The 19,170-nt window shown below is 43.4% G+C and overlaps 1 protein-coding gene and 1 long non-coding RNA gene across 4 annotated transcripts in view; both read right to left on the bottom strand.

The window, feature by feature from the left end:
• LOC101560467 (zinc finger protein 26-like) overlaps positions 1 to 19,170 on the bottom strand; it is a 75,855-nt gene that overhangs the window by 10,666 nt on the left and 46,019 nt on the right. The window contains exon 1 of one of the 3 annotated variants that reach the window (XM_023716767.1): positions 15,356 to 15,481. The exons of 1 other annotated variant lie outside the window; for it this stretch is intronic. The gene's annotated coding sequence lies outside the window, so the exon portion shown is untranslated. Of the gene's footprint in view, positions 1 to 15,355; positions 15,482 to 19,170 lie in introns of those variants that run through there. One more of the 3 variants, XM_012515091.2, reaches the window with a different exon arrangement.
• The window catches only part of LOC111817142, a 17,818-nt gene continuing 8,264 nt past the window's right edge, over positions 9,617 to 19,170 (bottom strand). Inside the window, exons 2-3 of the long non-coding RNA XR_002821402.1 lie at positions 17,067 to 17,070; positions 9,617 to 9,720 (exon numbers count right to left, since the gene is read on the bottom strand). This is a non-coding gene — a long non-coding RNA (uncharacterized LOC111817142). The remainder of the gene's footprint in view (positions 9,721 to 17,066; positions 17,071 to 19,170) is intronic.

Genomic DNA, 19,170 nt, shown 5'->3' with positions numbered 1-19,170 from the left:
GTTTAACCCCCACTACTGAGGCAAGAAGAGTACAAATTCAAGCCTGGGCAAATTAGCAGAACCCACTCTCAAATTTAAAAAAGACTGGAGCTATAGCTCAATGTTAAACCCCCACTACTTTTTTGGGTTTTTCTGTATGTTGGGAAAGGGTCTACAGGGTGCTCAGGGTTTCACTACTAGATCAAACTCGTAGTGATCCACCTGTTTACAGCCTCCCAAGAGCTAGGATTACACACCACAACACCCAGTCTCTTTTTCTTCTTTTTCTTTTTTATTTTTTTGGCGGGACCAAAAAAATAAAACTCAGGGATTGAACTCAAGCCCTTGCGCTTGCCAGGGAAGCGCTTATTCCACTAAGCCATCTCTCAGTGCCGTCTCAGCATACCCTGGGGGCAGGCTAGCACAGCAGGCCCAGGGATCAAAGCCCTGGCCCCTGCACCTGCTAGGAGGTACTTTAATCCGATGAGCTATTTGGCCGGCCCTCCCCCACTACTGAGAAGATTTTTTAAAAAAGGTTCCTACAATGTTACATCATACACGTGGTCTTTGAGAGAGGTGGAACCAGCAAGAATGCATTCTGTGGGCTGGGCCATGTGTGACAGTGCAGCTCTGAGGTTCCCTGGGGCTCTAGAAAGCGTGAGCTCTGTATCTGGAGGTGGGGGCACTCTGTGGCTGGTGGGCTGTTGAGCAATGAACAGAGATTGTTAGCCAATATATAAGGGCAAAATATTAACAGGCGTAATGAGCAGTGAGTAAGGCCAATTATCCTAAGCCTTCAAGGGCAGAACCACAGCAGCAAGACCTCAGCGGTCCACTGTGAGGCGCCACTTACTTGTCACATTAGCCACAGGCAATGACAGCCTGTCACATGGCAAAGCAAGAGGGATAATCATCCCTTTATTTATTAGGTTTTATATAAGCAAGTTAAATCTCTAAAGATCTTAATTTATTTGAGGCCATATTAACTATTTTAATTAGGTCCATGGAGTTCATTATAGCAAGCCAATTAGTAAATGACAAGAACTAAACTCATTATTCATTGAACCAGAGCCTCTATGTAGAATATTTTAGGGCAACAAGATATTGTGATTCTACGCAACTCAGGCAAGCCTACAATAAAAGCTGATGGCACCAATTTTCTCACCTTGTACCAGATAACCTTCCAATTTAGTGAGATTACAGTTTGGGTCTTAGTATTTATGAAGTTTATGCTCCCTTTTACTGAGTCCTTGTTTAAAGTAACATAGTCATAGCTTCCATTTTACTAGAAATTCCACACTGGGCTTTAACACTCTAACATAAGAAATAATATAGGGTCCTGAGTTCAGTCCCCGGTACTGCAAAAAAAGAAAAGAAATAATAAAATAAGGCCTACTGGCACATGTCTGTAATCCCAGCACTCAGGCAGAAGGATCCTAGTTCAAGTTCAGAAGGGGCAACTTAGCCACACAGAAAGATCCTGCCTCAAAATGAACAACAACAACAAAAAAAAAATATGAGGGCTTAAGATATAGCTAAGTGAAAAGTCCCTAGGTTCAATCTCCATTACCAACATATACATACACAACACAGAAACAGGAGAGAGAGAGAGAGAGAGAGAGAGAGAGAGAGAGAGAGAGAGAAACAATGAAAATTAAGAGTTTGACACTTGCACACTGGCTTGACAATATGGGGCCCTTAGATTTCCAGTTAAAATAGTTAAGAAGATTCAATATATCTTAAAATAAAGCTTCAAGGATTGAAGCACACAAAAGCCAGTTCTACAATAAGTGCTAACTGTGGAGGACCACCTGAGCAGCTCTCCTTGAAAGAAGAGTGACTGTCTCCATTTTGACTGAGCCTGACCCTATTTCCTATGTACAGAGCTGGCTAGGACTTCTGTTTCTCAATTGGCCTTACGTAAATGTAGGCCACCCACCTAGCTCAGCTCACAATGATCACCTATTTCCCACAATTCTCAATCAATCCTCCTCAAGCCACTCCCCCACTGAATAAAAACAGGGTGAGACCCTGGGTCGCTCTCTTGGTTCTGGAAAACCATCTTTGTGACTGGACTTAGAGCCCCTTGACTCCCCAATAATTGAAAATATAATTTAGTGTCTTTATTTTTGCCATGGGTTGCATTGTAAGTGGTAGATTGGAATCAACTTGATGGGATTCCAATAACATAACTTTGGGATTATAACTATTGGCTTCTTGGACCCAGATGAGGTCCAGGAAGTGTCTCCTACAATTGGCGCTCAATGTGGCCGGAACACGTGACCTCAACACAACGACCACTTACCAGAATCACGTGCAAGTGACCCACCGAACCTTGCATGACCAATTTAAAGGTAAGTGGAGCATTTTATTAATTATAGTGCTCAGACGCAAGTAGCAAATAGGAATCTGTCGGTCAAGAGTAACAATGGGGCAAGCTCAGTCTTTTTTTTTTTTTTTTTTTTGGCAGAACTGGGGATTGAACTCAGGTCCTTGCACTTGCCAGGGAAGCGCTTATTCCACCAAGCCATCTCCCTGGCCCCATGCTCAGTCTTTATCCACAGAAGAGAAAGAATTTAGTTTATTGATTGTGAAGCTATTAAAAGATGCTAGGTATTAAGATACCATCTAAGCAAGTTTTTAGATTACTCCATGAGATAGCTACATTTTATCCATCTTTTCCCAAAGTTGGTACACTGGATCTCAGGATTTGGGATGAAACAGGTAAGAGCTTCTATGTAGCCAAAGCTCAGAAAAGGAAAATTCACTCACAAACTATAGCCACGTATAACCTGGTAAAGGGAGCTATCTGGGCCTTCCAATGTAACAGCCAAGGAAGGAATGCAGATCAGCAACAGCTTACCATTACAAAGCATTCTAAGGTTCCTGGCCTGAGACTAGTAAACAAGGCAATTGTAATTGAGAAGAGCCCTGATGGAACTATGACAGAAGAGTTGGTCACCTGGGACAGGACTTTCCTAATGGGCTTCTAGAAAACAAGGAAGTGTTTTTAAAGAATATAGCTAATCCTCTCCCTATTCTCCCCACTGCCCCTCCACTCCCTACAGTCCTTCCCTCAGGCATACCGAATAATCAAGTTAGGAATGAGCTGCCTCCTTCCCCAGCCTTAAGGAGGCCAAAGTACAGTGATATGAGGTTATATCCAAAGACAATGTGCTTCCCTGTCCTTGAGGAGACAGAAGCAGAACACCCTAGTTGTAAATGCAGTACTCATGCAGCCTTTAACATTTTGCTCCTGAAAGAATTAAGACAGAGTGTGTTAGACAACAGTGTCCAAGGCCCCTACACAATTGGTTGCTTAGATAACATAATTCGAGGCTTCCAAATGATGCCAAGTGATGTAACCCATCTCAGGCACACATGTCTATCATCCACACAATTCCTGCATTTTGAATCACAATTAAAGACCTTCATCTCAGAGCAGGCACAGAGTAATCAAGACAGTGGGGATGAGAATCTTAAAGCAATAACACAAGAAATGCTATCTGGCACTGGACAATATGCTGACTTAAAGGTCCAGGCACATGCCCAGCCCCTCCTTTTCATGCAATGCAAGGAGCTGCTACCTCGAGCATGGATTTCTGTACCAGGAGATGGTACACCCAATAAATCCTTTACCCAGATACTCCAGGTCCCTAGTGAAACTTACACCCAATTCATAGCAAGGTTGCAAGAAGCTGTAAACAGGCAGATTTCACACAATAATGCAGCTAAAATACTTATTCGTCAGTTAGCATATGAGAACGCCAATGAAGATCGTAAAAGGGCCTTAGCCTCAGTACTCCATACACAGGACTTATATACTTACATTCGAGCATGCCAGAATATTGGGTCCACCACCCATGCATCTGTGCTCATGGCACACACTCTATCCCAACACTTCGGTGATAGATTGGATATGATTAAATGCTTTAACTGTGGCAAATGCGGACATACTCACCACCGCTGCCCAGATCTTTTTACGAAGTCAACCAACTCTGCTAGGCAGGTTGTTGCAAGACCACACCCTGATCTACCAAATATTCCATGTCCACATTGCATGAAAGGTTTCCACTGGGCAAAAGACTGTAAGTCTAAATTTCACAAAGATGACACACTCCTTCAGGGAAATGGGGAATCGGCCCTTCCCCGGGGCCAGGCACAAATGCAGGGGACAGACTCAAGCAATACCATGCTATCCCAGAAGTAACTAAACCAGTTATATCCAGTCCAAACCAGTCAGACAACGACTCCACTACCAGGATGGGTACAAGGCGAGACCTTAAGTCCCTCATATGAAGAACCACACAGAGTCCAGGATTAGATTTACCAGCAGCTTCTTGCATCCACTTATTAGGGGGGGGAAAAACCAGTTTTAATCCCTACTGGAATCTATGGGCCACAACCAGAAGGAACCATAGGATTAATTATTGGAAAATTGGGCTTAATAAAGGGCTTAATATAAATTCCAACTGTAGTAGATGGTGATTATAATAAAGAAATATCAGTTGCTGTATGTTCCACTGGTATTTGGGTAATTGAACCTGGTGATCTGATTGCTCAGGTTTTGCTCTTTCCCACAGTTCAGTCATCTCCTACACTCTACCCCTTTCATGAACCTAATAGAGATAAGCCTTTAAACAAGGAAATTTACATTTCCCAAATCATTTCTAGTCATAAACCTACTTGTACTGTTAGATTAAACTGGAAAAGTTTTTCTGGACTGATAGATACAGGAGCTGATGTCACCATTATCAATAGCCAATCTTGGCCGTCTGCTTGGCCAACTAGACCTGCCTCCACAGCTCTGATAGGTTTAGGATCTCCACAATCTGTCTCACAGAGTGTGCTGCCTCTCATATATTGGTCCTGATGGGCAGAAAGGTATTATAACGCCCTTATTGCACCTATTCCAGTCAATGTGTGGGGCAGAGATCTTATGAAAGAATGGGGTGTTGTTTTAACTACTTCTGCCCCACAGAAGTGTGTATTACCTCCTAGCAAGATGATGGCTAAGATGGGCTACCAAGAAAACAAAGGCTTAGCTAAAAACTTGCAAAGTAGTACTCTTCCATTTGAGCCTTTAATAAAATAAGATAGATTTGGCATTGGCTATGAGCCAAATTTATAGCAGGGGCCACTGTCACTTCTCCGCCTATTTCTGTACTGCAAATTCAATGGAAAACAACAGAGACGAAATGGGTTTCACAATGACCTCTAACTCAGGAGAAGCTGAAGATCTTATCAGCAGTGGTAGAAGAGCAATTACAGTTAGGGCACCTTGAGTCCTCTGTTAGCCCATGGAATACCCCAGTGTTCATTATTCCAAAAAGATCAGGCAAGTGGAGATTAATACAAGATTTAAGAGCTGTGAATGCTCGCATGCTGCTGATGGGGGCACTACAACCTGGTCTTCCTAGCGTTACAGCAGTACCTAGACACTGGCCTATGGTTGTCATTGATCTCAAAGACATTTTTAATATTCCTCTCTCTTCTCAGGACCGACAGTTTTTTGCATTTTCAGTATCTAGCACTAATTTTAATGAGCCGGCAAGGCATTTGCAATGGACAGGGCTCCCACAGAAATGGCAAATAGTGCCACGTTGTGTCAGCTGTTTGTAGCACAAGCCTTAAAGAGATGTAGAACTCAGTTCTCTCAGGCTTATATCATACACTACATGGATGACATATTACTGGCTATGTCTTCCAAGCCTAACTTGCTGAGACTGTTTGAAGAAGTAAAATGAGATTTATCTGCCTTTGGCCTTCAACTAGCACCTGAGAAAGTACAAATGATCAGTTCTTATAATTATTTGTGCTGTATTGTCTCTGGAAAGGTAATTAAGCCACAAAAGATTCAAATAAGAATAGATAGGCTACAAACTCTAAATGATTTCCAAAAACTGTTAGGAGACATCAACTGGCTCAGACTAAAATTAGGCATAGCAACCTATCAGTTACAAGGATTATATAGCATTCTGCAAGGTGATAAAGATTTAAATTCTCCCTGACAACTCACAGAAGAAGCCAAGCAGAAACTAAAATTAATTGAAAAATGTCTTCATTCAAGACAGTGTTTCAGAATTGACATTACTCAACCTCTTTATTTGTTTATGTTACAAACCCCTCATTCTCCTACAGGGATATTAGGACAATGTATTAATAAGGTTCTTTCCCCTATGGAGTGGCTGTTTTTGCCGAATCAAGTAGTAAAAACTCTCCAGTTATATGTAGAACAGATAGCAAAAGTAGTGACCATGGGAAGAAGTAGAGCATGTCAGCTTTTTGGACATGATCCAGATGTTATTGTAGTTCCACTGGATGCTCAACAGAGACAGACATTGCTCCAAACTGCCTTATTCTGGCAGGTGGCATTTGCCCAATTCCTAGGGACCATAGACAATCACTATCCAAGTGATCCTCTCTTGCAGTTCTTCTCAGACCTCTATTATTCTTCCTAAAATTACCCAATTACAGCCTCTGGCAGGGGTCCCAACTTACTTTACAGATGGCTCTTCCAGAGGAAGGGCAGCTAGCTATCTGGAGCTGCTCATTCCAACACTCATTCTCTATGCAAGGAGATTCCGCACAGTGCTCAGAGATTAAGGCTATCCTCTATGTTATAGAGCAATTTGCAGATCAAGCCCTTAATATATTAAGTGACTCTTCATATGTAGTATATCTAACTCAAAAGATTAAAACTGCTTCTGTTTGCTCCACCATCGAGCCAACCTTATTACAACTGTTTTTAAAATTACAGAAAGCTATACTCAACAGAACTGCTCCCTTCTTTACTGATCATATTAGAGCCCATTCCAATCTCCCAGGTCCATTATCCTTGGGGAATTATAATGCAGATGCTCTTATTAACTTGATTTCTGTTTTTGATAAAGCAAGAGGATCCCATGAATTTTTTCATCAAAATTCTAGATCTCTGCAAAGGCAGTTTAAAATTAGAAGAGCTCAAGCGAGACAAATAGGCATGTCATGCCCTTCCTGCCAGCTCATTCCTAGGCCTAGTCCTCAACAAGGCTGCAATCCCAGAGGTCTAAAAAACCAATCAATTATGGCAAATAGATATTACCCACATAGCCTCTTTTAACAAACTAAAGTACATTCATGTTTCTATAGATACCTTTTCACATATGATCCATGCCACCTGTCAATCAGGAGAGCAAAGTCAACATGTCATACAGCATTGTGTATCAGCCTTTGCTACATTAGGAGTGCCACAAAAAATAAAAACTGATAATGGCTCTGCCTATGTTAGTAGACATTTTCAGAGCTTTCTTGCAACTGGAATATACAGCATGTTACAGGGATCCCTTATAATCCCCAAGGTCAAGCTATAATTCAGTGTACTCATCTTAAATTAAAAAATGAACTAGCTAAACAAAAGAAGGGAGGCATAGAAGATCAGAGTTCTCCTCAGATGCATTTAAATTTTGATACCTATGTTTTAAATTTTCTAAATCCTGCTCCTGATTCTGAGTTGCCACCAGCCATGCTACACTGGGAACAAGGATCTAACCATTCTCAGAGGTCTTCACCCCCTGTAGCATGGAGGGACCCCCAAACAGGTGTGTGGAATGATCCGGCATCACTCTTAAATTGAGGCAGAGGATATGCATGTATTGTTACAGGAGATGGAGAAACATTATGGATTCCACCCCAATGTGTGTGCCCATGGACCGGTCAGCTCCATGACAAACCAATGTCACTCAGAAGCACTGAGAGACTTCAGCACCCCCAGTCGAAGACTTGCAGCGTCTACAATGGAAGAGGCCTCACCACTGCCCACTGGGGCAGCTCCATGGTCAATATCCAACTCACAGGTGCAACACGTCAGACCCTCTACCCAGACCTCAAACAACAGATGTAACAGAGCATCATCCCCTGTCATGGGAAGGCCTACAGCAGACCATTCGTGAGGTGTGACACCTTGTTGACTGCCAGGGTTTGATTCAATCACCTGAAAATCTTTTCATCGCTATGCCTGCTCTCCTAGCAGCTACAGTATGTATTCCCCTGGTTCAGGGAGAAGAGTATTGGGCCTATATACCTAATCCACCCTTACTTAGACCACTTACTTGAATGGACAGGCCCCCAGAAGTTTTCCGTTCTATAGAGAGCAATACCCCCTCATCTACTATTCTGCCAGGCCCACAAATTTTAGTGCATCTACAAGAACAGACTAGGCTTAATGTCACATCTCATTTTATATTTCCACCCTCATGTGTAGCCCATCTACAAAAAGATTCTGGCCTTTGTATGACAATTTCTGATCAAACATGGAAAGTGCAATTGTCTAAAGGATGATTTGCCCTATTAACTTGAAGTTCTATTCCCACAGAGGGCAACATGGTAAGAAACTTTAAATCTAACATTCCTATCTGTATTCCAGAAGCTCATGCCACTCATGTTGAAGAAGGTGACTTGGGTCCATGGCAGACTTGCAGAGATCCTTACCGTGGGTGGGCTATACACAAATTTAATTATTCCTTTATAGACTGGTCCCCTACAGGTTTCCTTCTAGGGAAAGATCAAGATTGACACAAGATTTCTTTTACAGACTCCTCCAACTATATCATGAACTCAGAGGCCTTGTCCAATGTTAAATAGAGAAACAGATTATTCTTACATATAAGTTCAGGAGCTACAAAAGATAGCTTTTGCTCCAGATAACTCATTTGATACTTTGGTAAAAACTGTTTAAGTGTCCTATAATTGGAACTGGGAGAAAATCAAGGAGAGAAAACAAAGAGATCAAAAACAGCTGCCATTTTTGCAGCCTCAAAACAGACCCTAAGTCTGATTCTCTTGGCTCCAAGAAGAGCTCAAGGACAATGAGGTTCATCTGCTACTGCTGTCAGAAGCCAGGCCAGCGTAAGAGGGACTGCCTTAAGAGGCCCACAAGCCATGCCCTGACTGCCACAGTAGCCACTGGAAGTAAGACTGCACTCTGAGGCGGAGGCCCCAGAGCTCAGACTCAGCTTCTCAAATGGTCCACTAGGACTGAAGGGCCCTGGGCCTGCCTCCTCCCTCTCGCCAGACTGTTGCCTCTACCTGCCATCTTCATGGAGGAGCCCTGAGTAATCATGACTATAGGAGGGAAAAGAAACCCAGCCTATTGCTGGAAATTGGCACAGGTCTCTTTGTCTTTGGACCCTGACTTTCCTTCCAGTCATCGTACCTCAATAGAAACAGACTTTGAAAGACATCTTGCTTTAGCTAAAATTGAGATACCACAATATGTTCAGGTTGCTTACTAAACAATGGTGATTAGACTGATTTTTTACAAACGTAATAATACTGTTGTTCCTGTACAAGATTTAAAAGGTATTTCATTGGTTTAATCTGACTGAGTGCTGTGTATTTCATGATAAGTATATGAGTTAACCTGGTTGACTTCTGACATAAAGCAGATATTTCATGTTGATAGTGAATACATGTGTGACCTCTCTTAACTAAAACTAGAGTGGCTTATAGCAAACTATCAGACTCCATGAATAAAGGGGTCTAAGAGCTACTGAGTTATCATTGCTAGGTCTCAAAAAAAAAAAAGGCTTATAAATATACCTGTTAGCTCAAATGTTCATGCTTTGCTTATATGTGTTGTAATTTCTCAGAAAATTTGTTCTTTCTTAGAAGATACCAAAACCCAGGTAATCATATAGGTAAAACCTATAGTGAATATGCTAGGTTAAGATTCCTTTAACTGGGATCCACCAGACTTTGTCTCTGCTAATGGACCTACAAAAGGTTCTAACTTGTCTTTTTCATAATTATTCTGTTGTGATTATTTGACACATGCATACTTAATTATTTCTTTGGCTTTGTCTCCTCCAGACTCAAAACTATACGTTCACCCAAGAGAAAATGCCTGTCATCTATTGGGCCTTTAGATAGAACTTCTGAAGAATATATCTGACTGCCAGTCAACAACCACGACCCCTTTCAGCTTGAAGAAGCCAGAGCGGTCATCGCCCACAATCCCTTCACGGCAGTTCAGGTTACTTCTTCCGAGTGGGGAATATTGTAGGCAGTCAAGTTAGATAGAAATGTTATAGGCAGTCAGATAGGGCCAGGCCCTGAGGAGACAGGACAGAAGACAAGGTGACCTTACAACTTTTGGAAGAGACAGACATTCCTATATTGGCCCATACTATTAATCCTTTTCATTATTGATAGGGGAGGTAGAATGGGACTCAGCCCAACAACAGCTAAGGGCTATGTGGCCAGAACTGACACTGCTCCAGCTGCTTCAAAGCAAAGAAGGGGGAACTGTGGAGGACCACCTAAGCAGCTCTCTTTGAAAGAAGAGTGACTGTCTCCATTTTGACTGAGCCTGACCCTATTCCCTATGTACAGAACTGGCTAGGACTTCTGTTTCTCAATTGGCCTTACGTAAATGTAGGCCACCCACCTAGCTCAGCTCACAATGATCACCTATTCCCCACGATTCTCAGTCAATCCTCCTCAAGCCACTTCCCCACTGAATAAAAACAGGGTGAGACCCTGGGTCGCTCTCTTGGTTCCGGAAAGCCATCTTTGTGGCTGGACTTAGAGCCCCTTGACTCCCCGATGACTGAAAATATAATTTAGTGTCTTTATTTTTGCCATGGGTTGCATTGTAAGTGTAGATTGGAATCAACTTGATGGGATTCCAATAACATAACTTTGGGATTATAACTATTGGCTTCTTGGACTGAGATGAGGTCCAGGAAGTGTCGCCTACAGCTAACTATACTATTTCACATTTGTTGCTTAATTTTGTCTGTTTTTAAATCTGAAAATAAAACTACTTTGTTATGGATTCCTATAATCTTAATATGCTGATCCAATCTATCAAGGCCCATAACCAGTACTACTGAAATTATAGATTATACCCCATCAACACTGATTAAATATTGGGCTTTTATAAGTATGGTTAACATGTTCTGTTCAGTGCCTCCTTCTTTTTTGTTTTTGTTTTTTGACACAGTTCCTGCTATGTAATTCAGGCTGGCCTTGAACTCATGCAGTCTAGGTTGGTTTTGACTCACAGCGTCTCTCCTGCCTCAGCCTCCAGAGTGCTGGAATTACAGATATGTAGTCCCACATGTGGTACTCACCACCACACCCAGTGAGTACACACTTCAGCAGCTTCTCAGCTACAGTCTGCTTTACCTCCAAAAAACCACAATACTCTTTCCAGCTACCCAACAGATTTGTCACCATACATTTTTTGAAAAGATCTTAATAACATCCATGTTCTATAGAAACACAGATGTGACACTACATTAGTAACATGCTCCAAGAAGATTCAGTTGACAACACTAATAAAGGACATCTAACTTCAATATCATCCAGTACTTTCAAGTTCTGGTGATAACATATTCCTCATTAACAAACTTTTTTTTTTCTCATTAACAAATTTTACATCCAAGCTAAAACCAACAGATCCTCCTATTAATACCTTCAAAAAAGAAAAAAATAATAACACAAACTCTTCCTTTAAGGCAGAGGCTCTGGGAATTGTTCCTAACATCTCATGGAGTCTTCAAGCCATTCATGTGCCCCTTAGTTACAGAGGCTCTCACAGACATAGTATGTGGCCTCTCATATACAGTGTCCACTGTACTGTGGGCCATGAAAATACCATCCACATGCTTTGCATGGACACTAAGGCCCACAGCACTGGGCCCAACAGGAAACCTGGGGATATTCCACCTGCCGGCAACAATGGCTCCCCTGACCTTAGTCTCCTACCAGACATCACAGTGACAGAGGAACATGTGCCCCCTCTGGGCACCTTGACTACCTGGAAAGCCCCAAGATTATCTCCCTGAGCAACCAAGGGAATTCCTAGACTATGTATGTGATAGAGCTTAGTGAACAGTAGCTGCTTTCCAACCCTAAAAATGTCCCTCATAAAAGACGAGATCCAAGAAATCATCCATGTAGCCAAATACAGGTGGGCATCTTAGCACTGTAAGCCCTGGTCAGCAAATGCCCTCATCTTTTGTTTATTAAAAGTTACTGAATCATGGCCAGCCAAATAGCTCAGCAGATTAAAGCGCCTGCAAGCAGGCACAGGGTGCCAGCCCTGCCCCCAGGGCACACTGAAAGGGCAATTGAGACTGGGCGTGGTAGCATGCACCTGTAATCCCAGCTCTTGGGAGGCTGTAAACAGGCGAATCACTACGAATCCGATCTATTAGTGAGACCCTGAACACCCTGTAAACCCTTCCCTAAAATATAAAAAAAAAAAAAAAAGTTACTGAATCATTACCTAAAATGTATCTCATTCACACACACACACACACACACACACACACACACCCCTCTAGGAATCGCTCACCTGACAAAATGTACTTAGGCCACAAAGCAAGGATTTACAAGATCAACCCTAAGTCCCTCCAGAATTATAGACACTACTAAAGAACCTAAGCTTTCTCCCCAAAACTCAAAATCAAAATAACACCACAAACAAAAGTCTCTCAAGTACAGCTAAACATCATTCCACTAACTGTTGCTGTTCCTACTACTACTACTACTACTACTACTACTACTACTACTGGTTCAGGTGCTATATTGGGTCAATTTGTAACTCAGGCACTATAGCAGGCACCTACTTAAAAAGGGAACCTCAACCTCACATACTGGGTGACTCCATCCTCGCTCAAAATGGCATCACTGAGTATGCTGTCCCCTCAGACAACAGAAATCTGCTGTTGAAAATGACTCTATCTCTCTCAGATGTCTATACAGCAATGTCTCTCTGACAAAAAAGACACAGAATCATTGTGCTTCTCCTGAGCTCACTGTTTGCTTAGGCCACAAACCTGGTATACATTTACCCTCTGCGCAAATGCCCACCTCCACATATCCACACTTCAAGGAAAATCTGAGATAGGTCACTAAAATTAATGCATTTGTTTTCCACAGGAAGCACCTTCCTCATATAAATAAGCACCTTTCCATTCTGAGAAGAGGACCACTTACTCACAAAAAGCCTCCTGCCCTCTTCCTCTCACCTTCCCCACTAGCCCACCTTTTGGTTATACACAATACCAATAGTCTTTCCATATGCTTTACTAACATATCACTTTATAGCCCCCAAAACAAAATTTCAAGTTTGGTTTTTCATTTCCTTTCTGTTTTGTTTTAAGACAGGGTCTTGGTATGTATTCTAGGCTGACCCTGAACTCATTATGTAGCCCACACTGGCCTAGAATCTACAGCTATCCTCCTGCCTCAGCCTCCTGAGTGCTGAGATTGCATCATAGGCACAAACTACCATGACCACTTGTAAAACTGCAAATTTTAACACAGGTTCTGATACTCCTCTGACCAGCATAACAAAGGGGCAATGTAGCAAGACTGCCTCTAGCTGCAGTCCGTGGCTTCAAGGAAATGGATTTGGCCCATGACCTGAGTGCATGTACAAACAGATTTCTCCCCATGTACACTTTCCCCGTTAAGTTACATTAGACTATGGCCCAGTCGATATGTCTTGATTGAAATCAAGTGAAATCCTGAGCAGATACCATACTACCCAAATCATGTCTGCATTCCTAATTCAAAGAAACTATGAGACAATAATGCGCAATTTAAACCATTAAATTTGCTGGGCATCAATAAATACAAATGTATTATCTGTCCATTGCCTTGGGGAGGGGCAGGTGTTCTTCAGGGCCCAATTTCTTTCACCCAAAATTATGCTAACGAAGTTAATTTCCTATTTTATCTCAACTTACATCTTTTGAACAGGAAATGTACCAGGAGTCTCACAAAGAGACGGGATACTGAGGCTTTTCTTTCTAGGAAGCAATTTTATTCGTGCTGGCATAGGGCTCAGTGGCTGTGCCCTGATCGTGGGACAGCTTTGCCTTTTATGCAATTTTTGACCCTTTGTCTCCCCTAAATGGTAACATGCTAACATATTAGAGCCTGACTGGATACAATCTATGTTACAGAGCCCTGCTAGAACTACACTCACATATCTAGCAACTAATTGTGTCATATTGCCTTTCTTTGTTCTGAAAGGGCTGGATTCCTTTGGAAGGGGCCCTGCCACAACATCACACTTTTCCTGTCCTATACTTAAGAATGAATTCATTCTTCAGCTTTTTCCCCAAACAAAAAAAAAAAAAATGACTCTAGTATCAAGCCTAGGAATAATCCCTAACACACTTCCCTCTGTCTCCTCCACAAATTTAACCTGCCATTTCATGGGAAGTGCTCACCCTCTCCTATTCTCTTTTTCCCTTCCTTTCAGCATGGCTGACTCCTGCACACTTGCTTTTGTTTTCTGGTCTAGGGTTAATTATCATTCTTTTCTTAGCTTCACATACTCCACCAAACGTAAAAGAAACGGACACTGTTTTCTGTCTTCCAAGCTTTTATCGATTTATTATGACATATTTACTTCCTCTACTACATGTTAGCTTTCTCTGAAAAGTTCCCTAAAAACATTATTAAGTAGACTACAAACAGGCGGATCACTACGAGTCCAATCTAGTACTGAGACCCTGAACACCCTGTAGACCCTTCCCTAAAATAAAAAAATAAAATTATTAAGTAGAACTCAGGCACTCATCAGTTTTTGAGAACATAGAAATGGAGAAAACATTTAAACATTCTGAACAATACAATCAGAACGTGGGTGTTCCTCACAGAATAAGAGTGCTTTTCAAATGACAATATAGCCCAAACACAGCAGCTGCTTTTCTAGAGATCTAAAACAATCTACAATACATAACCCTCAAATAGTGCAAACATAACAACTCCAAAATATACGCTGGAACAATGTGGAGTGTTGCTTTCTAAGACAGGCTCAATATTTACAATTTTTTTATTATTATTTTAGGAGTTGAATTACGAAGCATGCTCAATAAGCATGTCAGCGCTTTTCCAAATCTCACCCAGAAATGGGTTTGGGGGAGAGAAATGACAAATTAAAGTTCTAGAGTGCAACAGAGCCCCATCTTTTCTTCCCACAGGTCCCTGTTTGGAAGCTCTACGGGAAGGCAAAGGCCTAGACACTTCAGATAAAGAGAACAGGAAAGTACAGTACTGTTTTCCTTTAGCACCATGACCTGCAGTCTACGCAGTCTCAAATTCTTTATCTTCTGGAAGAAAGAAAAAAAAAAAAAAAATCCACAGAGATGCTCTAGAGAAGTCTGAAAAGGCAGTCGCCGGCTGCAAAGCCCCCGGAAGTGCCCCCGAGACCAACCCCGAGACGGCTGCCGGGACAGCAGCAGCGACGGCCCGGCGGCCCCAGGACGCGGCGGCGCAGAAGGACGCGGGCGGAGCGACCCGGCTCCCCCCGGGGCTGTGCAGCACACACTGGACGCCCACCGTTCCCTTTCATCGCCGGAAGGGCCCCTACCTGACCTCGTCAGAGCCGCTAGGAGCGCAGCGACCACTGAGAAGGAAGGAATTGGACAACCAGAGGCCAGACCGGAAGCGACTGCGGCGGAATGACGTCACTTCCGCTTGCCCTCTCCAGCTGGGGACCCGGATTCCGCGGCCAGGGCCTGAGGTACTTTGGCCCGATTTAGGCAGGGAAATTATAATTTCTTCCCGCGAAGTTGCATTTAGACACGGGTCAGTCCGCTCCGCAGCCTGAGGCAGACACAGGACCCGAGAGGCTCAGGTTGAGGGTTGGGACAGATCTGTGGGCGGGACCCACTTCCGGGGGCGGGGCTGGAGCTGGGGCCACGCCCACGCGGACGTGGACCGGAAAAACTTCTGGGCTTGATTCCCTCTTTTCTAGAACCCTTACAGTGATGCTTTCTTATTAATAAGGGCTTCCAGGGCATGGTGTGGTCTACTCCAATCAGTCCACCAATCAATCCATTTTTTTTTTTTTCTGCAAAGCTTTATTCCAGAGGGGCTGTCCTTCTTGGCAGCTGCCTTCGTCGTGGCACCCAGCACGTTGCTCAGCTCCTCACGCTTCCTCTTGGCGCAGATGTGCGTCCCCACTCTTTTCTTGATGAACTTGAGGGCGCGCTTGTCCTCGGAGACCTTGAGCAGCTCCGTGACGCGCCATTCGTAGGGGGCGAAGCCGCACACCTCCCGGATCATGTCCTGCAGGAACTTGGTGTGTTTGGTGAGGCTGTGCCTCGGTTTGCTCACATTCTTAGTCACCTTGTGGCCCTTGTTGAGGCCCACGACCATGCGATAGCGGAGGGCCATGGCTACTGTTCTTCAGTGGTTGCTGTGGCGGAATCAATCCATTTTTCTAGGTCATTATTTCTCATTTCTTTTTATTTGCTTGGCTACTCCTGGCTTACACAATTTCCTGAGATTTGGTTGTTATTCATGTTGTTAATCGAAGGCTCAGGGTGCTCTCCATGGCCTACAAAGTCCCTCTCCTGCGCTGGGAAATAGCTCAGTGGCACAGCGCCTTCCTGGCAAGCAGAAGGTCCTGAGTTCAATTCCCAGTACCACAAAAAAGGAAAAGGTTTCCGGTATACAGGCAAATCTTAGTGTCCTTAGAAAGACACTGGCCCAGGATTTCTCAGTTAACCGCATACATTATGCTGGAATGATTCTGATGTTTCTCTGGTGACCACTTTTGAAGTAGCTTTTGGTGGCTGGTATTCAAGCAATTATTAAAGTTATTTTAAACACTGATTTATGAATATTTTATCAATAATTATTCATGTGAGGGCCAGCAAGATAGCTCAGTGGACTAAGCACCTGCTTAGACAAGCGCAGGGAGTGGGGTTCTATCCCTGGCACCACTTGCTGAGTCGGTCCAGTCCCAGGGCACACTGAGCCAGCCACCAAGTCCAAGTATGGTGGCACACGCCTATAATCCCAGTGCTGGGGAGGCTGAAAACAGGAGGATCACTATGAGTCCAAGCTGTGTAGTGAGACCCTGCACCAAATACACAAGTTTTTTTAAAAAAAATTACTCATGTGCATTATCAAATGTGTATGAATATGCATTCATATTTTTGGTGTTTGTTTTTCATCTTTAGCTGTACAGAATATTTAATTGTTAGCCAAAGGACTTTGTATTATTCAATAGTTTCTGGGTTTCCTGTCTTGCATTAAAAAAAAAAGTGGGGAAAAAAAAGGCTCTATCCCACATAGCTGGGCCTACAGACCCAATATTTAAACATTTGTATTTTTCAACTTCACAGAACGTTTTACCAAATGGTTTGTGATAGTGGATTTTTTTTTTTAACTTCAGAAAGATGGCCAATTACTGTAGCACCACTTGATAATGATAAACTGTCCTTGACTGGGAAACAGCCATGTTGCATTTCCCTAAGAAATGAAGTCCCTTGCCTCCATCTTTCCCCGACATTTAATTCAACCCTATTTAGTAAAATTTGCAGAGCTGGCTATATTGAACCAGATGTTCCCTTAATTAGCTAAAAAAATATGATTGAGTCCAGGCAAGAATTTCTCTGCCCTCCCCCCCCCCACCGTACCCCCACCCCCCTGTGGCTGGAATGGAACCTCAAACAACACCCTGTGAGATTCCAGGCTAAAACATGGTAACATTTCAGCTGAGGCCATAGGATGCAGAAAGAATTATACCTTCCTGGCAGTAAAGATGTCAGCAATGTCTTGTATTGCTAAGTGGAAGACCTTTATGCCTGGTTCCAGAATTGCTGTTTCTCTTTACAGCCACTGCCTACAAAGTTTCTCTCCTGAAGCACTCTGCTGCAACCCCTACCCAGCTCTCTGGTTGATACCAATAAAAGCCATGAGCTTATGGATTTATGGCTTTGTGTTCCATAGAGAATACTGCTCTTCCCAGAGCACCTCTGCTGCAGAACTCTGTCTTTATCTGTGTGCCATATCGCCAGGTGGGTTGAACAGATGACCTACATGGCGCTTTTGGAGTTTGACTTAATGCTTTGAAATTTCATGTTCCAAAAACAGTAAATTCCACTAGAAATTGATGGGTCTGGCCCATGTGGGAACTGGGTGAATCACCATGGTGTCTCCACAAGGTGGCGGTAAGTCCAGAACAACTACCTACCTCTTCCCAGCATTCCCTTCATCTGGCGTGCCAAGATGATCTAACCACCTTCCAGGAGGCTATCCAATGAGCCCTCACAACGTCATCACCTCACCTCCCCAAGGCCCTGCCCCCTTTAGGAACCTATAAATAAAGCTGCCCTCTACTGTTTGAGCCCGAGCATTTCTGCATGTCTTTCCTTGCCGACCTCCCATGTCTGCAATAAAGGCCTCTTTTATCTTTTCTGTCTCTTTGCTGCGCCACCGCCATCGCCCCCACCATTGCTGCTGGGTGAACTCTGTCAGAAATCTCTATCTGTATCAGTCTCTAGATTTTTGGTTGTTCATGGTGGTGCTAGGGCTTTTGCACCGAGCTATATCTTCAGTCCTTTCCTTATTTTGAGGCAGGTCTCACTAAGTGGCCCATGTGAGGCTTGAACTTGCAATCCTGCTGTCTCAGCCTCCCAGCTAGCTAGGCCCAGCATAACCCAGGCTTGGAAATATTTCTAACTAAAGCAGCTAAACCATGTCTAAATGTGTAAAGATAACCCTGCTTTCTATGCTCTGAAGAGGTCAGTTAACTCTAAACCCCGAAATACACATACTGGCTCAAACACCCATTTAAAAAGTACTAAGACATTTGTCAACTAAGAAATGATGGCAGTCCATAGGAGATTTTCATTCTCAGGGTACACTTACTGCACCATTTTTTCTCAACTTAAAACTGGATGAAATTCATCAGGGAGGCTTGTTAAAACAGGACCAAGTAGGAGACATTCAGACTTAGTATGCCAGAGGTAGTCTCCAAATGTAATTTTTTTTTAATAGCCATTTACTTTGGGGATTGTGTGTATGTGTGTGTTGCTGGGGCTCAACTCCAAGATCTCGTGCATGCTTAGCAAGCTTATACCACTGAGCTACATCCCCAGCCCAGGATGTACATTTCTAAGAGTAACAGTGATACTACTGACCCTGGACATTCTGAAAACTACTAGATTAAGACCACTTCAGGAGTCCTAGCCCAGGTCCGGTGAGTGTGTGGAGAGCTTCCTGCTAACCTGCGCCAGCGGGACCAGTCCCAGCCCAGGCGCAGCGTGGGCTGGACCCTCTCACACGCCCTCGGGCCGCCCCCCACCACTCCGCCATACCTCCCCAACCCTCCCGCCCAGTAGGAATTTCTGCCGACTTCCGGGAACCCGCAGACCCAGTCCTAGCCCAGGT

The sequence above is a fragment of the Octodon degus genome, unplaced genomic scaffold (assembly GCF_000260255.1).
Source record: "Octodon degus isolate 3935 unplaced genomic scaffold, OctDeg1.0 scaffold00050, whole genome shotgun sequence".
Lineage (NCBI taxonomy): Eukaryota > Metazoa > Chordata > Mammalia > Rodentia > Octodontidae > Octodon > Octodon degus.
The sequence above is the reverse complement of the archived record's forward strand: the minus strand, read 5'-3'. Positions and strand labels throughout refer to the sequence as shown.